Source organism: Podarcis raffonei, chromosome Z, assembly GCF_027172205.1.
Source record: "Podarcis raffonei isolate rPodRaf1 chromosome Z, rPodRaf1.pri, whole genome shotgun sequence".
Lineage (NCBI taxonomy): Eukaryota > Metazoa > Chordata > Lepidosauria > Squamata > Lacertidae > Podarcis > Podarcis raffonei.
In genome coordinates this window covers 30,103,970-30,123,022 of record NC_070621.1, presented here as the reverse complement: position 1 = coordinate 30,123,022, position 19,053 = coordinate 30,103,970, and positions in this window count along the sequence as shown.

Sequence of the window (19,053 nt, the reverse complement as noted above, 5' to 3'; positions counted from 1 at the left end):
CGGAAAGAAGCCCTGACAATAACTCCTATTTTAAAGCCAACCAAGTTGGTGGCAATCACCAGATATTGTGCGAACAAATTCCATAGCTAACTATGCACTGTGTGAAGAAGCACTTCCTTTTTCTCTGTCCCAAACATTCAAACATTCACCTTTACTGGATGGCCGTGAGTTCTATGAGAGGGGTGAAAACTCACTCCCACTTGCCACTCTTTCAGTGCCATGAAAATCTCTGCTTTTTATTATATTGTGTTTTTTGGAATAGGATTGCATTTTATTGTTTTTTGCTTTTTAAAAATTTATTAGCTACCATGAGTGTTGTGTGAGCACCAGAAGAGCAGGATATGAATCTTTGTATAAAATAAAATAATTCAAAAAGTGACAGAATATCCTGTGTGGGAGTGGAACTCTCCCTGCCCCCCATTCTTTCCCAGGTAGCTGGCCTCAGTAATGCAAAACAAAACAAAAAATAAAGCAAAAATAGCACCTCCAAGGTCACTTCACTCAGCCACACAAAATACACCTGAAACTGGATATTCAAGAAAAGTCAGGGACATGTAGCAGCCTGTAGGACGGTTGTCTAGCACTTCCTAATAATTAGGAAGGGAGACCCTGAACTGTCAAAGACGTATTTTCATGTTCTGTGCCGATCATGAATTCTTTCTCTTTTTTTAAGTAATAAAAGCTGTTGCAAATAACTAGGGATTGCCTGTTAGCCCTTTGACTTCCCTAGATTATTATTCTTTCTTCCTTTCCTGGTTAAAAAAGAAGAAGTCACCAGTGGGAGGAAGACAATTACATGAGCTGTGATTCACATTACCATCCTTCTCTGTATCAAAGCTGTAATTTAAAAATACATAGCAAAAGTAATTGCTATTTCGGATGTGTCCTTTAAAAGCAAAACAAGAGGAAAATGAATGGCACAGCTTTCATGGACAGTGCTTCAGTACAAGACAAAACTATTTAGAACAGTCAGTCCCCACAGTTAATTTCAAAAAGGAGAGGTCCTCGAGCATCAGTCTGTTTTGAAGCTGCAAAGTCCAATTGGTAATCCAATATATGTATAAAAGTGACTGTGGTTATTGGTTGGGGTGAGGGAGAAATTCAATTCGGTTTTCATTTAAAGGTGACTTTACCTATTTCATAATTTATAAAACAATACAGTGGTACCTCAGGTTACAGACGCTTCAGGTTACAGACTCTGCTAACCCAGAAATAGTGCTTCAGGTTAAGAACTTTGCTTCAGGAGGAGAATAGAAATCATGCTCTGGCGGCGCGGCAGCAGCGGGAGGCCCCATTGGCTAAAGTGGTGCTTCAGGTAAAGAACAGTTTCAGGTTAAGTACGGACCTCCAGAACGAATTAAGTACTTAACCCGAGGTACCACTGTATGTGAACCAAAACATGTTCATCTTTCAAAATTCACACTTCTCTGAATTTTGCAATGCAGTTCTTCAGCCAACTAATGTGTACAAAGATGCATACACTGGTGTTAAAGTGTACATAAAAATGCATATACAGTGGTACCACGGGTTACATATGCTTCAGGTTACATATACTTCAGGTTACAGACTCTGCTAACCCAGAAATAGTACCTCGGGTTAAGAACTTTGCTTCAGGATGAGAACAGAAATCGTGCGGCGGTGGCGTGGCAGCAGCGGGAGGCACCATTAGCTAAAGTGGTGCTTCACGTTAAGAACAGTTTCAGGTTAAGAATGGACCTCCGGAACGAATTAAGTACGTAACCAGAGGTACCACTGTATTGGAAAAAAACCCAAAAAACCATACACAAATGCATTGTACTGGGGAAAATTGCTTTCCAAAATATGTTATTAAGCAAAATTGCATACAAAAATGTGCATGTCATGAGAAACTCAAACTAAAATGCTGATGAATAATTTTTAAAGAAAATAAATGCAAAGAGATGTGGAAAACTGAACTTAAGATAAGAAAAATGAGAAACTGAGGGAAGCCAAGAGTTGAAAATTCACCTCTCCCAAGTTATAAGAAAGGTGGTCTGCACAGGCTAAGTCGCCCTTCTTCATGACTGGTTCATGTTTCAAAGTGATGAAACCATGGCACTGGCTCTGAAGTTAGCTTCTACTTAATTCTAAGGTGGCCTGAAGCACCACTATTTGTGAGAGGACTTCAGCCACATGCTGGAGATTTAGGTTTGTGCAGCGGGGAATTTGGACCTTTTGACTTTAGGAAAGTGGCAGAGAAGCACAGGAAAAAAAGGATGGGATGAACGACTGATTGATGAGAAGACATATAACTGCTGCACAAACAAATCAGGATGAACGATTGTTGTTATATACTCCTTGCAAACAAATCAGAATGAATGTTCAGTGGAGAACAGGCACTGTCTAACCTCCACGTAAGCATTGTGCAAGCAAATCAGGACAAGTCCATTGTCTGGGATTGAACCTGGGACTTTCTACATGCAAAACATCTGCTCTATTGCAGAACTATGGCCCTACCTCTAAATGAGGGAGCTTGAGTAGCTGCTGAGTTGGTGCTGGAGTAGTCTGGATTTTGTGTCGGTGTCAGTCACTACCGTCTACTTAGGACCGAACATGGAACTTCTTGTTTTTGACTTATTTTCACTTGGACTGATTTGTAAGCTTGGAGTGGCGTTCTCCAAGCCTCACTGGCAGCTGACTTCTTGCCATTTAGAGTTGCTTTCTGAAATCTGGACAATGATACGCCAGCCTGTAGTTTGAATAACATTCTTCTATATTTCCCTCTTGATTAATATTTATTATTATTTTTAAGAAGGTTTATAGACCACTCACATTATAAAAGTTCAGAGTAGTGCACAGAAAACCAAAAGGTAGCATAAAATATTCATAAAAAATAAGGCAGTTAAAATAATAGCAAAACACAAGAAGATGATCAGGTGACTTTTTTATTAAAAAAAGAAGAATTCAGACAAATTATTTTAAAAATTGGGTAAATTATTTGGGTAAAAAAAATGTTTTAAGCATAGAATAGATTTTGGAGCATGCCTTATCTTAAGTGTTTATGAATTCCACACTAAAGGGGCCACCACACAGAAAGCCCAACTTTAGGTGGACACAAGGCAAAGCGTAGGAGCTGTCCATAGTAACAGGAGGTCTTCTACCATGGAATGTAATGGATAGATAGGGGTGTAAGGAGAGAGGCAGTTTCTCAAGAAGCCTGGTCCCAAGTTGCTTAGGGATTTGTAAACAAGTAGCAATACCGTAAACCTATCCTGGCAGCATATAGGTAGCCAATGCAGCTGATTCAATGAAGATGTCATGTGCTGACGATGGTTTGCTTTGTACAGCAACCTTGCAGCAGCAGCATTTTGTTCTAACTGCAATTGCTGGATCATCCACAAGGGCAGCCCAGGGAAGGGTTGTAGCTTAGTGATACAGCACCTGCCTTTTATGGAAAACATCCCAGGATCAACTGCTGGCATCTCCAGGTAGAGCTGGGGAAAGATTCCACTCTGGAGAACCACTGCCAGTCAGTGTGGATAATACCACTAGATGGACCAGTGATTTGACTCAGTATAAGGCAGCTTCCTCTCTTCCTTTTGGTAAAGGTAAAGGTAAAGGGACCCCTGACCATTAGGTCCAGTCGTGGCCGACTCTGGAGTTGTGGCGCTCATCTCGCTTTATTGGCCGAGGGAGCCAGCGTACAGCTTCCGGGTCATGTGGCCAGCATGACTAAGCCGCTTCTGGCGAACCAGAGCAGCGCATGGAAACGCTGTTAACCTTCCCGCTGGAGCGGTATCTATTTATCTACTTGTGCTTTGTCGTGCTTTCGAACTGCTAGGTTGGCAGGAGCAAGGACCAAGCAACGGGAGCTCACTCAAACCGCCGACCTTCTGATCGGCAAGTCCTAGGCTCTGTGGTTTAACCCACAGCGTCACCCGTGTCCCTTTCCTTTTGGTACATTGCAGTAATCTTTTATGAATCCATGGACCACTGTGGTCAGATTATCGCTGCCCAGGAATAGCTGAAACTGGTAAAAGGCACTCCTAGGTATTGAAGTCCTTTGAGTCCAAGTGACAAAGATGTATAATGAGTACCCCTAACTGTGAAATCACACCTTTCAACAAATTGTGATTGGAACTCTACATACACTCTTACTAAAGGCTCTTAGGAACAGTATTAAAATAGCTGCATTCAAGGACTTGGTCCTTAAGCAAGCTATACATACGCAGCAATAGAGAGTCTCAAAGCACTGCTGTGAATGTGAGAACATACATGTCACCCTAACCTTGCTGAGAACAATATTTGAAAAGTATGTTCAATACCATATACATATCTTTTCCTGAAAAGATTGTTCTCATGGCATCTAGTTATTTTTTATATTAAAAGCACTTTTCAGGAAGAGGAAGAAAAGAATGGAAAGGAGCTGAGGTTAGCTTGTTATCAAGGTATGACTAAGATGCAAAGATTGATAGAAATTGCCAGGCTATTGTTCTTGAAATAGAAATCTTGCAAGCAAAAAAAAAAAAAAAAGAAAGAAAAAAGTCAAAAAAAGTTTAAGTATTATCTTGACAACGGTTGCTGGTTCTGGCAACCACTGGTTAGGAGTGAGTGGTGTTCATATCACAACAGCCATACAAATATGTATCAGGGACTTGTATAGTCCAAAATACTACTACTACTACTACTACTAATATATAATAAAATTTTATTTATACCCCACCCTTCCCAGTTTAAAAACCAGGCTCAGGGCAGCTAACAGCAAATATAAAACATTGATTAAAATGCAACTTAAAAACAGCATAAAACGGCATAGAATACAACATAAAATGCAGCATCAATATCAATAAAATTCAAAAATTCAGGGGTCATTTTTTTTTGGGGGGGGACCCCAGTCAGTAGACATCGAATGATCACCAGGGCTAACTGGCCAAGTTGGTCCTACTAGAGCCAGCAAGGAGGTGTGTGAATAAGAATTTAAGCGTGGCGTCCCAGAAAGGGTTGCTTCAAAGAAGAGGAAAGGGAAAAGGGAATAGAGGATCAGGCTAATTCAAATTGAAGACCAGGCAGAATAGCTCTGTCTTACAGGCCATGCAGAAGGAGATCAAGTCCTGCAGGGCCCTAGGCTCGTGGGACAGAACATTCCACCAGGTCATAGCCAACACTGAAAAAGCCCTGGCCCTGGTGGAGGATAGTCTGGCTTCCTTAGGGCCTGGGACCTTTAAGCTATTATTATTCATGGACTTTAGGGTCCTCTGCGGGACATACCAGGAGATACTGTATCTCCAACAGTGAATGATACTTAATACTCAAGGTGAGGTGCTTAACAGTGCAAGGCATCCTGGTGATTCTGATATTCTCATTAAGATTGCAGGTTAGTTTAGGACATGATCCATTAGTTGAGATTCCTGCATTTCAGGGAATTGAACAAGATGACCCTTGGAGTCCCCTCCAACTCTGCAATCCTATGATTCTATGATCTGCCATTGGGAAACCTTTTCTACATTGTCTGTTGCTGAACAATTGCCAGGGAACTTATCTGTGTTGCAGAAGATTTGGGGGGTGTTCGTGTGCGAACTATTTACACAGGTCATTGTCCAAGCCTGCTGGGCCTCATCCACATCTCCAAATGGATGGAAAGTTTGTCTAGAACACACCCAATGTAGCCTCCTTTGGCTGCACACTATAGGGAAAGTTTAGTAGGCAAACTGTATTTTCAGGAAGCTTGTCTTCCATTTTCATATCTTGACACTTAGAAACACTAGGGTCCCCCTAGTTGGAAAGCCATAGTTTGGGTCAGGGGTGGGACCATATGTGACTCTCCAGGCTTCTCTGTCTGGCCCTTGGGACTCTTCCCAGGTCAGACCCTCTGCCTGGCCACACCCTCTTTACCCAGACTGCTTTGCACTGTCTTTGAGTATTTTTGCCAGTTGGAATGTGCTTTTGAACTCTAATATGCCACTTGCTTGACTGGCTGGAGGATGGAGAGGGGACTGTGAGTGTGTGCAGAAACAAGCCTACTGTACAAAGGTAAAATTTACATTAATTGCTCCACTGCCTTTTGCCTCTGGCCCTGCCTACCTCTGAAGGGGATGCAGCCCTCATGATGAAAAGAGTTCTTCACCCCTAGCTTAGATAAACAACAGGCCTGAAGATAAGTTCATTGGTCATCCTTGCGAATAGTCAGGATCTTTTCTATACTTTGTTAACTTGATTTTTTACAGCAGGAATGGAGAATTTCAGTAATGAGGCCCTCCAGACCTCTCTGTTCAGGCCTTGGGATTCTCCCCAGATCACACCCCTCACTGGCCCTTCACCTTGTCTTCCTCTTCAAATGCTTCTGCCCGACTGGAATTTGTCAACAACAGGTCCCCCCCACCCCCCCGTTTTACAGCAAGACTAGCAGTAAGAAGTATCTGCTATCAAGATTTTAGATAAACTGGATTTTTCTTTTCTTTTGATTCTGATGGCAAGATTTCTATTTCAGGAACAATAGTTTGCTGGTATCTACCACCCTTTTTGTCTTAGTCACACGGTGATAACAAAAATCTGCATTACTTTCCCACAGTGCTTGGAGTAAAAAAATTCTGAACTACACCTGAAAGTAGAGTGGAATCTACACACACACACACATATATAAAAAGTTCTGAAAATGCTTTTTTAAAAATATGTTGAATTTTCCATAAGGCTCACTATTGCCATCTAATGCATATTGTATATTGCACTTAAAACGTTTTATTTGCAGCTGTATAGCTGAGTCCTATTTCCTCATAATTGCCAGATGAACTAAAGATTAATTAAATTCATTTTGCAGTAAAACTGTTAACAATTTCTAGTTTGTATTCATGTTCATTCCCTTCACACCCACATCATGCAGCAGGAGGCCCAGATTCTTAGCTTTCATTAAATAAATAAAAACAATTGTGTCAACTGGATGTCCATGAAAACATGGAGGCAAAGCTCTAAGGCTTATTATGCAGCTATGGAGGCAGTGCTGTTCCTAAGATCACTTAATCATGTAATCACTGTCGCTGAGCAATCAAAAGGAAGAAAGGAATGTGAGGCATTTCCTATCTCTTCACTGCTGAAAAAATTCATGCTCTTTCAAGAGGAGCAGCAAATGATGCCTTGTACTTTTAACATCTGTGTATAGTGGTACCTCAGGTTAAGAACCTAATTCATTTCGGAGGTCCGTTCTCAACCTGAAACTGTTCTTAACCTGAAGCACCACTTTAGCTAATGGGGCCTCTCGCTGCTGCTGCGCCACCGCCGTGCGATTTCTGTTCTCATCCTGAAGCAAAGTTCTTAACCAGAGGTGCAATTTCTGGGTTAGTGGGAGTCTGTAACCTGAAGCGTCTGTAACCCGAGATACCACTGTATCTGGCACATATTAAGCATTTTTAGTTTGAAAATGATATAATGGGGAAAGCCTCACCAGTTGACATTTTGTCTGACATTTTATTACTTGTGTGTGGCTCCTGATTTACTTTTGGATCCTATACTTCTGCATATCAGCTTGTGCAACATACTGAATGCTGAATTTCTTTTGCCAAGACTGAACTAAAAAGTTCATTTGGATTAGCTAGAACTGAACTAGTTCATTTTGCAAAAGGACAAACTGGAACTTATTCCTTTTTGGACAGGATGAACTTGAACTAGTTTGTTTTTAAAAATGAACTTTCCAGGCGCTGCTTTCCCATTCACTTGTTAGAGCATGCTCCAAAATTCATGCACTATGCACCACAAGGTGAACGCCATCTCATTTAAAGGTTGAAATGTGTGTTTGGACATATAATAAACACATGCAGACTTCAAGGCCACAAGAAGTGCAGAGATTCTTATAGGATCGTTGCAACATTGCACCAATCAGGAATTGTCATGGGATATTTCCTCCACTGTAGCAGATACCGGTAGTTAATCTCTTGCCTTCCTGTTGATGCACAAGCCTGCATTTGTTTGTTTGCTTGCATACACACACACACACACACACAGTCATACCTCGGGTTAAATATGCTTTGGGGTGAATATTTTCGGGTTGCACTCGCGGTGACCCGGAAGTAACGGAGCACGTTACTTCCAGGTTTCGCCGCTCATGCATGTGCAGATGCTCAAAATGACGTCACGTGCATGTGCGGAAGCGGCGAATCGCGACCCGCGCATGCACAGAAGCGCAGACGCAGGTTGCGTTCGCTTCAGAATGCAAACGGGACTCCAGAACGGATCCCGTTCGCATCCAGAGGTACCTCAGGTTAAGAACTTAATTCGTTCTGGAGGTCCGTTCTTAACCTGAAACTGTTCTTAACCTGAAGCACCACTTTAGCTAATGGGGCCTCCTGCTGCCGCCGCGATTTCTGTTCTCATCCTGAAGCAAAGTTCTTAACCTGAGGTACTATTTCTGGGTTAGCGGAGTCTGTAACCTGAAGTGTCTGTAACCTGAAGCATATGTAACCCAAGGTACCACTGTACACACACACACACACACACACACACACACACACACACTTCAGCCAAAAAATGATCCTAGAATGGCTTACAAATTACAGTCACTGCCCTCAGAACACAAAAGGGAAAAGGATGGGAGGGAGAAGGAAACAAACCAAATCAAGTTCAAGTTATTCAGAGGATTTTCCTCAGGATCACAGTAGGGGAAGAAAGGATTAAATTCCTTCTCCATGCCTGCTGTGATACTGTGGATTATCAATTCCTCCAGCTAATTCAATTTTTACTTTAGAAACCTTGCACATTAGATGCAAATATGGCATTTATCGTCTCATGTAGCTTGGCCTTGAAACCCAGAAGAGCTGCTGCTAGTCTGTGACAATACTGAGCTAGATGGACCAAATGGTCAGAGGCGCTTTCATTTTATTGTGAATACACATCATGCTGATGCTTCACTTCTGCCCTGAGTCTGCACTGCCAGGAAATAAACCATGTTGTGGCCTGCATTGCATATGAATGCAGTATCCTGGTTTGTTTAGAAACAAAAGATGAGTCCAGGTTTAAACATAATGCTAAGCACATTGTGGCTTGTTTCCTAGAAGCGCAGCAGCAGCAACAGAGAAGCAAAGCACATGTGATTTCAGCAGCATGTAGCAGCCTGCATGTAGTAGTCACATTAAACCAGGCTGTTTTTTTTTTTACAGTATGAAGCATGGGTAGGCAAACTAAGGCCCAGGGGCCAGATCCGGCCCAATCGCCTTCTCAGTCTGGCCCACAGTCCAGGAATCAGTGTGTTTTTACATGAGTAGAATGTGTCCTTTTATTTAAAATGCATCTCTGGGTTATTTGTGGGGCATTTGTTCATTTATTTTTTTCTCCAAAATATAGTGCGGCTCCCCACAAGGTCTGAGGGACAGTGGACCAGCCCCCTGCTGAAAAAGTTTGCTGACCCCTGCTATAAAGTGATCATGGACCATAGAACACACATAGCTGATCATAGAAGTGCAGAGTTGGAAGGGACCACAAGAGTAATCTAGTCCAACCCCCTGCAATGCAGGAATCTTTTGCCCAATGTGGGATTTGAACCCACATAACTGATATTACCGTATTTTTCGCCCCATAGGGCGCACTGCCCCATAGGACGCACCTAGTTTTTTTTTGGGGGGGGGAATAAAGAATTTTTTTTTATTTCCCCCCCAGGCACGGGGCTGGCGCGGGGGAAGCCCGAGCTTCCCCCGACCCCAGCCCCCAGAACAGCCTGCTATCCGCAAGCCTAGGGAGCCGCGCTGGTCTCCTCAGGCTTGCGGAGAGCTGCACGAAGCGCGGGCGCGCTCTTCAGTGCACCCCAGGCTTCGGAATGCAGGCAGCTCTGTGCAACCTTTGGGAGCCCGGCGCGGCTTCGCGCCGGGCTCCCTAGGGTTGCGCAGAACTGCGCGAACCCCAGGAGCGCAGGCAGCTCTGCGCAACCCTTGGGAGCCCAGCGCGAAGCCGCGCCAGTCTCCCAAGGGTTGCGCAGAGCTTCCTGAAGCCTGCATTCGCCCCATAGGACGCACACACATTTCCCCTTCATTTTTGGAGGGGAAAAAGTACGTCCTATAGGGCGAAAAATACGGTAAGTGTCCCATGCTCTACCAGCTGAGCTATTCATCCAGCTTAATGTGTGAATCAGGATGATATAAGGCAACACTAATAATAATAATAATAATAATAATAATAATAATAATAATAATAATATATTTATACCCCACCCATCTGGTTGGGCTTCCCCAGCCACTCTGGGCGGCTTCCAGCAGAATACTAAAATACAATGATATATTAAAATACAATGATCTATGTTTCTGGGTCAGTTTTTCCAAAGTGTGTGGGGTGTCATTTCCTTTACAGGTTGTGTGTGTGTTACATAGAAGACAAGTACTATACATTCTGATATATCTTCATGTCATATTCACTGAGAATCTGTGAGGTGTAGAGGATGTCTTTTCAGTGACGGCATCCTTGATGTGGAATGCTCTCTGCAAGTACTGTATACTAGACTGGTGCTGACTGTTGTCTTTTCAACAGGAGGAGATCCACATGTGAAAACCCACTGCTCTCGAAACCTCTCCTAAACCAACTTGTACTATGTAAACTGCTTTAAGAACTTCTTGTTGTTGATGAAAATCAGCACGTAGAGTATAATAAATAAATAACTCTCTCTTTTTCCTAGTGCCTAACATACCTCAGAGGTTCATTAAAAAGTTCCATGTCATCACTTGTGCATTAAATTGACTCATCACATTTATTTATTTATTTATTTGGTCACGCTACAGGTTTTAATTAACTTACCAGTGCCAGGGGATCTGCTGTTTTTTGTTTTGCTTTTGTTGTTGTTGTTTTCCCCTTCCAGCTGCACTATAGGTGGTAACACAACCATCTCAGCAATGCAAAGTAGAATCACAGAACTGTATAGTTGGAAGGAAACCCAAGGGACATCGAGCCCAACCCCGTGCAATGCAGGAATCTCAATTAAAAAATCCATGACAGATGGACATCCAACTTTTGCTTAAAAACATCAAAGGAAATACACTCCACCACCTCTTGTGGAAGTCTGTTCCACAGTTGAACATCTCTTACTGTCAGAAAGTTCTTCCTGATGTTTAGTTGGAATCTCTTGTCACTATAATCCATGCACAAATCTGCTGCTGTAAAAAAGTAAATGTTTGCTTATTTAACATACATGTAACTCACTGTAATTGCCATTCAGCTCCCACCTTACTATTTTCACCTTTATATACCTGCTAACTAAGATTCCACTGCATTCAGCTGATGAAGGAAGCCTGAGCCCATGGAGCCTCTGTCACAATAAATGTGTTAGTGTTTGAGGTGCTACTCTTTGTTGTTTCTACCTGAGGGGGGTCATTATGGGGACAAACAGAGTGACCCTATGGATGCAACCCCAATCCCTTTGAAGGAGGGGGAGAAAATCAATGTAATACAAATCTGTTATCTCTCTCCCGTTAGAATCTGTTTTGTATGCAAGAGAACCTTGAGATTTTTCTCGCAATAATTTTAAATGATGAATGATGACTAGGATCTAGGAAAACTCTTATGAACAAATTTAGCCTTATATGTATCTTTAAGATGCATTCCGTTTCGTATCATGTATAACCACAGACATAAAAGTGTCCTAAATGCTTTCTTGGAAAAGAATGCATTCCTGAAATGGAGCGTTAATGAGAATTCTGGGTACTGGGTACTATGACAGTAAATCAAGAGTGGAAGCTGGAATGTGAAGGAAAGATTAAATGTCCATTAGTGGGTGACATCACTGAGAGTAAAGTTGATGCAGTTAAGCAATGTGGGCCAAAGAATAACAATGAGGATATAACCCACCGATGAATCTGAAGGCAAGGGAGTGTGATTAAAGCCTTCATTATGAAAAAAGAGAGAAAGCAATTTAGGTAAATTATGCAGATGTATGGAACTTTATGTCATAACAGCAGCTTGCATGTCGAGGTCCCCAGGGCCACCCCAAATAACTCACACATCACACAGAAATTTTGTTTAAGGTTTTTGGCATAATTTTTGGCCACAACTTTATTAAAATACAAAAATGTGAGTGGTTGCTTAGGCATTGGTTGCGACTATCTGCCCCCCAGTGGGGGACAGACTGACATTCTGCACGCCTACGAAAGTCAGAAAAGGGGAATACACTTGGGGGTAGCGACGGAGCAGGGAACCTGCCCTCAGCCCTCCCCAAATGCAACCAGGGGCTCTTGCATGGCCCTAGCCCCTTGACAGGGTTGGACAAAAGCAATAGTGAGCCCCTGTATTCCTTTAACGGAATCCCTTGCAGCAGCATTAGAGGGGCAGGCACAGCCAATCCATGCCCCTCAACCAACCAAACCATAAACCAATGCCTAACCACAACCTTACAAGTTGTGACGATTTGCTACGGAGTAGGCAAAAACCAAATGGCCCCAGCCAATCAGCCAGACGGACAAAATTCCTACCGGGCCCCTGCCCCAAGAGCAGACGACCCCATGACAGGCATAGCAAGGTCAAAGCGAACAACCCTAAATATAGGGAGGGGGGACGGGCAATCTGATGCACGGGGCAAAATGAGGAAGCTCTATGCCTCCTGCAGGGAGTTTTAGCATTTCTGGCTGTCAATCAACAAATAGCAACATTAACTTCATCCCAACACCAAGGGAAGCCCAATCACAACAGCGGCCAACGATCAATTAGCCCACCCCACAACTTTGGAGTGTCCTGTCGGCCCCCACCGCAACACGTGCTCTCCAGGAAGGAGAACACGCTTTGTAAAACCTGTATATTTTCTAGGCACCTGCAATGAAAGCTTCTTCTAGCTAATTCAAAACAATTCCCACCCCACTAATTTTCATTTATACATTGGGCCACCTGACTGCAAATTTCCCATTTTTAGACCCCCTTGTCTCTAACCTTTCTGAGTCCCCCCCCCACATGTGTGCGCGCCCCTTTCTTTGGTTGATCCTTTCCATTACTCCCACTTGTTTATTTATTTGAAAGATCAGTAGACTGCATTTCATTACCTCCAGTTTATTTTTCTTCATTCACAACACTACATCCAGGCGACAGCCCAGGCACTGCACAGCGTCTTCTGATTTAGTTGTTGGGGAGGAACAGAGCTGAGTATCATCAGCATAATGATGGCACCTTACTCCAGACCTTCTAATGACCCCTCCCAACAGCTTCATTTAAATGTTTAATTCCCATAGAGATAAAAAAGCAACCTGTGGCATGGCTTTCCCCTGCTGATCTTCTCTCTGGTCCCTAATTAGCCAGCTGCCTAATCTTTTCACTTCCTACTAGGACCCTGTCTTCTCTAGGTCTCAGTCTATTCAGAAAATCTTAAGGTTGGCCCTTGCTCTTAAAAGTGGCACCAGAGGCAGAGTGCAGTGACAAATTATTAACTCTGTGGTGCCTATTATCAGTAAGAACTGTTGAATTTTGTTTCTCATCCCAGTCTCCTCTCATTTAGCTTTCCATGCCCTCCTGTCAACCACCAGTAATAGCATGCAATCAGAACTCATTGTTAAGTTACACAAAGAAAGTCAGTAACAAGTCTAACAATTTATAGCAATATCATGACATTGCAAAGAGAACATTTTCTACCATGTTGTTTTGAGAGAGAGTGGTTCTCATTTAAAACTCAACAAGCACACTGCTAATAAACCAAGGTTGTTGAGAAACAAAGCAATCAGTCTAAAATGAGTGGTCTCTCTAAAATGATTTTTCTCTCCACTTTCTCTGATAGGAAACCAGTTAACAGAACAATAACATTTGAGCTGGGGAGTAGTATGGATTAGCTGTTATAATGAAGGTGATATAGCAAAAGTGCACTTACAATTATTTCGCCTCATAATGTAGCATCAAGTGCGAGGGCAAATAGCACTGAAGGCTTGTCTCATAATGGATAATTTAAAAATGGAACGAAAAACGGCACATCTCAAAGCAAATTGGCTGCTGTTCATGCACTCCAGTCCCTGTCTACGTACAGCCCGGATTTGGAACAAGCAAAGGAAAACCAGGATGCATAACTGCATAGCAAAGTCCCTTCCATACGCTATCCTACTTCTCTTCCCTTTGTAGTTTACTGCTGATTTTAATTATTTTAAAAATATTTTTAATTACTTGATTTTACTGTTTTTATTTATAGTTTCAATATATCCTTAATATAACCACTTAGTGGTTTTGTTGCAGTCAAGCAGTATATAATTTTTGTTAAATGGATAAATAAATCTAAGGTAGGGGCTGATCCCTATATTATTTGTAGATGCTTCATCATACCCTCCAACATTTATCCAATGAAAATAGGGGTGTCCTATTCCATAATGGAATAATACATACATACATACATATATATATATATATATATATATATATATATATATACCCTGCCCACCTGACTGGATTGCCCCAGCCACCCCAGCTTCAAACATATAGTAAAAGGTAAAGGGACCCCTGACCGTTACGTCCAGTCGTGACTGACTCTGGGGTTGCGGCGCTCATCTCGCTTTATTGGCTGAGGGAGCCGGCGTACAGCTTCCAGGTCATGTGGTCAGCATGACTAAGCCGCTTCTGACGAACCAGAGCAACGCACGGAAATGCCGTTTACCTTCCCACCGGAAAGGTACCTATTTATCTACTTGCACTTTGATGTGCTTTCGAACTGCTAGGTTGGCACGAGCAGGGACCGAGCAACGGGAACTCTCCCCGTCACGGGGATTCGAATCACTGACCTGATCGGCAAGTCCTAGGCTCTGTGGTTTAAACCACAGCATAATAGAACATTAAACATTAAAATCTTCTCTTCACAGGGCTGTCTTCATATGTCTTCTAAAGGTTGTATAGTTACTTATTTCCTTTGCTCGGGGTGTGTGTGTGTGTGTGTGTGTGTGTGTGTGTGTGTCACATGACTCCATACCCTCCAACATTTCTCCAATGAAAATAGGGACATCCTTAAAAAAGTGGGACATTCCGGGATCAAATCAGAAACCAAGACGGCTTTTGTAAATCTAGGACTGTCCCTGGAAAATAGGGACACTTGGAGGATATGTTTCATTGTTTGCTTTTATTTTTTTCATACAACAGCTGTTCTGTGACTGGGTTGGGCCGGGAAGAGGTGGAAAGGGAATTACTGGCAGACAGTCTGAATGGATTGACCCTCTTGATCATATCTCTGGAGACCTTTGATTAGCAATTTGTATGATAGAAGGAGTTAGCTCCTTCCAATCTATGCCAAGAGTGGGAAGGAGAGGAAGAAAGGACCTTTTGCAGAACTGCCAGTAGATTTAAGGATACCCATGATCTGGACATATTGAAATTTGCCAGCAGGACAAGGCAGGAGAGTCTGATAAAGGACAACATCCAGATGGACAACAATTTAACCTTTAATATGATTGTAGATGAATTAACAGTGGTGAAAAAATTAGTGGGAAAGTGCTTTGTTTGGCCACAAGAGAGATTAGTTACTTGAATACAGGCCAATATATGTGCCAATGGACAGTAATTCATCATGGAAAATATGGGAAATGTTGTTGCTTTAGGATTAACTGCTTTTGAGGTCTTCCCTGTAGCATAAAGCTGGGAAATATTTAGAGAATGAGTAGCGGGGGTGTGTGCACCGCTTATGACTAGTGCCAGGTTCACTTCCTCTCAGGGGTGCCAATTTGAATAAAATATTGTGGGGGCCCAGATAAGCCCCGCCCTGCATAATTGATCACATGGCACAGTGCACACACACCATTTGAATGCGAATGCCCATCAACTGTGTGGGGGCCCAGCCTCAGATAACTCCCCACGGCCTCTAGGAGCTGACTCCTATGCTCCCCAGATTCTGACACAATGAAAGCTAGTGTGGTGTAGTGGTTAGAATGCTAGACTATGACTTGGGAGACCAGGGTTAAAATCCCTACTCAGCCATAAAGCTCATTGGGTGACCTTGTGCCAGTCACTGCCTCTCAGCCTAATAGGGCTGTTGTGAAGCTTAAATGAGGAGAAGGAGAACCATGTATGCCCCCTTGAGCTCCTTGGAGAAAAAGGTAGGACATAAATGTGGTAAACAAACAAGCAAGCAACCAACTCATAGGCTTGCTTACCATTCTATCTGAACCAGTGCTTATGGTTTGTTTCTCACCAAACAATGAGCAGAAACCAAGGTTTATTTTTGGCTTGCTGCTCATGGTTTACTTTGCTTGCTGGTTATATCCACCTGTGATACTTGTGTCCCAAAGTCCCATGACCTACACCCATGATTGTTTTGAGTTCTAGGTTGAGTTTTCTTGCAACCTGCCAAACGCTGCTGCAAATGGCCTTTAAAAACAAACAGACAACATTCAGTCCAAGTTTCTAAACTTCAGAAGAAGTCACAATATATATTTTGCTAAAACAACTCATATTGCCATTTGTGATATGACTACATGACTATATCAGCACCCATGAACTGCAATTCTCTTTTAGAATCACGTAGCTGTGTAACAGTGTATTATTATGGTTAGTTGAATAAAACATGTAGTTCTTCCCAACATTTTCAGATAAACAACGCTACAACAGCCTGGAGCCTGTACCCAGATTTACAAATGTGAACACTGCCTTTGAACAAGAGAGAGAGAATCTTCTCCTGAACCATGTGGTGGACCAGATTGTTCCATCATTCTTGCCAATGTTACAAAAAAATAGGGAGGGGGGAATGACAGACCCAAGTGCCTTGTTTTCTCTTCACTTGCTAGCTTTTTCTGTGATGCTCTAAAGTCGCAAGTGATGCCATATGAAAGCAAAACTATCAAGACACCCTCGAATGTGCGTTGGTAGAGCCAATCTTAAAGGGCAACATTTCCATGAAATTTTGAGGTCTGTCTGTAAGCAGGTGTTGCCAGGTATTGCCCTGCTACCTTGGCTCACACAGTTTTGTTTTGCTTGTTTTGCTATTTTGTTTTGCTTGTAAACAAGCATAGCATTTATGCAGCAACTTGACTTCAGAGGACAAAATCCAATGGGAGAACATTACCCACCACAGTCTCTTCATTGTCATGAACAAGGGAGTGGCTCACCACACCTGCTGTTCAGAAACCTGGGACCTCTGGAATGTGCAAATGTCTTGCCTTCACCTATTTCTATTATATATATATAGAGAGAGAGAGTCTCTGTGTGTGTGTGTCTTACAGAAGATCTTTTGATTGGCTTCCAAAAAACCACACACAACTGAAAAGCCAAGGAAAGCTACTCACCTTCAAACCCCTCCTGTCTTGTTGAAATCAACTAAGTTTCTTGTTTTTGTGCTTGGAAAACCTCCCAGGATCATCTGTGTCCGTCCCCCCCCCCCGCTTTATCCTCCAGCACTCATTTGCACCTCTAGTTCCCTTTCCAACTCAGCAGCAGTGATCCTCCTGGCAGCAGCTAGGTAGAATGAGATCCCCCAGAAGCTGGTGATGCCTCTCCACTGCAAGTGGGGTACCCAGGTAAGGACAACACAGGGGCAGCAAAATATACGGTAAATACAACAGGTAGAGAACATTAAAGACATTTAATCATTTGATTGTATGAGCTGTAGTCAATTAAACTTGCATAAGGAAACAAAAGCGAAAGGCTAGGCTGGATGAATCCCAAGCCAGAATTAAGATTGCTGGAAGAACTATCAACAACCTCACATATGCAGATGACACAACCTTGGTGGCAGAAAGTGAGGAGGAATTAAAGAACCTTTTAATGAGGGTGAAAGAGGAGAGCACAAAATATGGTCTGAAGCTCAACATCAAAAAAACAAAGATCATGGCCACTGGTCCCATCACCTCCTGGCAAATAGAAGGTGAAGAAATGGAGGCAGCGAGAGATTTTACTTTCTTGGGCTCCATGATCACTGCAGATGGTGACAGCAGCCATGAAATTAAAGGACCCCTGCTTCTTGGGAGAAAAGCAATGGCAAACCTAGACAGCATCTTAAAAAGCAGAGACATCACCTTACCAACAAAGGTCCGTGTAGTTAAAGCTATGGTTTTCCCAGTAGTGAAGTATGGAAGTGAAAGCTGGACCATAAAGAAAGCTGATCACCAAAGAATTGATGCTTTTGAATTATGGTGCTGGAGGAGACTCTTGAGAGTCCCATGGACTGCAAGAAGATCAAACCTCTCCATTCTGAAGGAAATCAGCCCTGAGAGCTCACTGGAAGGGCAGATCGTGAAGCTGAGGCTCCAATACTTTGGCCACCTCATGAGAAGAGAAGACTCCCTGGAAAAGACACTGATGTTGGGAAAGATGGAGGGCACAAGGAGAAGGGGGCGACAGAGGACGGGATGGTTGGATAGTGTTTTCGAGGTTACCAGCATGAGTTTGACCAAACTGCGGGAGGCAGTGGAAGACAGGAGTGCCTGGCGTGCTCTGGTCCATGGGGGTCACGAAGAGTCGGACACGACTAAACGACTAAGCAACAACAAGAAGAAACAAATATATGTATGATGCCAAAAACATGCATTCTTTGTTTTAAAATGATGCATGAGTGAGTTATAGCAGGCATAATCTCAGAAGGCACATTCCTTCCTATATAAGACAAAAGAGAAAGATGATGCTTATTATCTTCAGTTTTCCTAGCTAGCTAGCTTATATCCAATGCTAGTCCTCCTCAGAATTTACCCATTGAAATTAATGAACACGAGTAATTTAGTTCCACTAATTTCAGTGGATCTACTTTGAGTAACATTTAGTTGGCTAAAACACACTCGTGTGTGTGTGTGTGTGTGTGTGTGTGTGTGTGTGTGATGATTTGAAAACCTTGATTCATATTATATTTAATTCTGGATTGTTGGTAATCCTCTGGAATTTCTGTGGTAGTTTATTAGGTTTTCATAACACACACACACATAGGTGCGCGCGCTGAACCAGGGCAATTTTTACTTGATTAATTGAGGAAAGATGCTTTTAGTCTAACAAATTACAGCAATATACTAAGCGCTGTAGCCCTAAAAATAAAGTGCCTTGATGGGGCTGAAGTGGGATAGGGGAAAATATTATGTGTTAGGTAAAGCACAGGAGTGTGTCCCTGTTTGTAGCTGGAAAACAGTGGAGAGCAGAAATAAATGTTTTACATATGACTCTCATTATTATTATTAGATTCAAGTGCATACTGGAAATTTAAGCTTG